The sequence below is a fragment of the Cebidichthys violaceus genome, unplaced genomic scaffold (assembly GCF_023349555.1).
Source record: "Cebidichthys violaceus isolate CVI_PGR_0920_01 unplaced genomic scaffold, fCebVio1.0.p SCAF_16, whole genome shotgun sequence".
Classification (NCBI taxonomy): Eukaryota; Metazoa; Chordata; class Actinopteri; order Perciformes; family Stichaeidae; genus Cebidichthys; species Cebidichthys violaceus.
In genome coordinates this window covers 2,622,944-2,625,614 of record NW_027176329.1, presented here as the reverse complement: position 1 = coordinate 2,625,614, position 2,671 = coordinate 2,622,944, and positions in this window count along the sequence as shown.

The window sequence follows — 2,671 nt, the reverse complement described above, 5'->3', positions numbered from 1 at the left end:
CTCCCTCCCTCCCTCAGACACACACACACACACACACACACACACACACACACACACACACACACAATCCAGTCCATAACACAGTGGACTTCCGGTAAACGCCTTCAAAATAACACATAATTTTAAGTGTTAATTGTAAAAATAAATGTTATTATGAGACCTCAGTAGAATATTGAGTTGGCCTATATGACGATGCTCTTATAGCAAACAGAACCTCAGGGATCACTATAGTCTGATGTGTACCTTCGGCTTCTCAGTCAACCGGTCCACACCCTGAATCGTAAGTTGTCGCCTCAATATTGCTATTTGAATTGCTGAGATCAGAAAACTTCCAGCATCAAATATTAAGAGATTTCAAAAGACCTAGACGTTGTTTCCACTTTTGAACTTTACACCATTATGGCAGACTTCCAAGAGGACCCAGAGGAAAGGAGCAAATTACCACTTTGGTTCCATCTTGACAGTCTCAACAGTAAAAATTCAAATACTCCCAAATGTCCTTCACACTATTTGATATGACCCCAGTTTCACTACCAGCACAGTGGTTCTATTGGAATAAATGAAGAAATAAGAATTGAATTGATTAGAGAGCAACCATTGTTTTCTTTCTTTAATATGGATCAAACCGCAGAACCCATATGTTTGGACACATGGAGATCATATCCATTACCGAAGATCCTGAATCAAGACCATGCCGCTCTTATCAAAACCCAACTAACCTCACTCTTCAACACACACCTCTGTATACCATTTTCTCTGACATCCCATACTCCCCTCTAACATCATCCCAGGTTCAAAACAAATCACTTTACATCAGCCATTTTTCTTCATGACCTTTAACCAACTATCTCGTAAATTACAACTCATCCGATAATATCACACATTCAGTCTTATTGGTTGGGCTTCGTTAGGTGGCTGTCCTACGTTTACTCTAGATATCAGCATCCTAAAATTGTCTGCCTGCCATTTTAGCAATCATTACCATCAGTCCGGTCCAATGGGACCATCTCCCTAACAAACGCAAAAGCTTATTTCATTGGTTTACAGTTGAACAGTGACTCACTCACCAAAATCTCAGCTCTTGTCCCTGGTTTGCAAAAGGATTTCTACATTTCCTCCTCTACTCTGGGATGTCATGTTAAAGGTTATCTGATGGCCCAGAGAGCAGCCCATCATGGACATTGTATAAAACAGATTGCTCAATGGACGGTCAGGGCCCAGAGACAGTCATTAAATAGAACACAGTTATACAACGTGTAATATAAGTTATTACAGTAAAACAATATTGTTAATGGGAACCTATTTCATGATTCCGTGACATTTGTGAGGAAAGAGGTGCATTGGTACATTGTTAATGTGAATGCACGCTTCAATGGTGTTACTTTGCAGCAACCTTATTCAGGTCCGGATGATAAAAGCACTCTACTGGACATCCATCATGTAGAGATCTGGACAAAGCCACTTCAAGCCTGTCTCACTTTGCGCTGATTGACTTTCATTGGTGAAGGGAAAGATGAGAAACGAGTAAATGTGTGGTTTCTTTACAGGGTTGTATCTGTACATTTGAATTGTTTGGTGAATATTTAGACTCACCTCCGTTGTTCCTAATGGTAGGTTCCGTCTCCCCAATGTGGGACCAATTAAGTTCCAAAACCACCATTGTTTATGACTGATGCGTCACCCGTTCAACTGCTTTAAATCACATATTATTACAATTTCATGTCTATTCATCCATTAAAGATAATGCTCGCCATAATGCTCGCACTAAAGATAATGAGGCCCACTTGGTTGCAACTGAGTGTGTGCCGTGTTAGCTTACCTGTGCTGAGCCTGTGCGTGATATCGGTGACATACATTCAGTGTGCCCTCCTTCAACCATTGCTCACGTGTAAACGGACTTGTTGAATTGCATTCGCACATTATCTATGAGTATGTTAATTGCGACAAGCAGTTACTGTGCCTTGGCCTGCTAACATCAGTTGGATGCAAACACCGTAGGCGTAGAGCTTTGTTGTAAATTGCTGCCTACTTTGATAAAGGAGCGGCTCCTTATAATTGAGTGTGGCTAGTTGGCACCACAGTGGTCTCACGGTTCCACCTTGTGGCAAAGTTGTGCATAGTAGTAAATCAAAATCCGATGGCGTGACAAGACTTAATCCAGCCTGCCATTTCCATAAGTGTAGTATTCTTGTAATCAGTACACCAGGTCTGAGACTAGTTGTCATTTTGATGCGATGCTGCACAAACCACACACACACATACACACACACACACACACACACACACACACACACACACACACACACCAGTCGGAGACAAAAATGGAAGTGAGGAAAGCCAGCAGACGACTAAAATCAATATGGGCACACACAGACAGGCTCGTCTCATTTTTCACCCTCCTCTCATCTGATTCAAGGGCAACGTTTTAGCCCAAACACAGCAGACGTGAGGCGACGCAACCGTCTGCCTTCGTCGGCGCTAGTTCTTCGGTGTGTGGGTTTTATGTGTTTTGTCTGAATCCTCCGGTTTCTCTTGATATCCACTCCATGAAAAGCCTGCTCCACGCTCGTTTGACAAAAGACGTCGTGACCCATTGCCGTCAACAACGCCTCACAGCGCTCCATTAACGGTACCAATAAGGTAGAAATAAGCAGCGGCCAGCAGAAACACC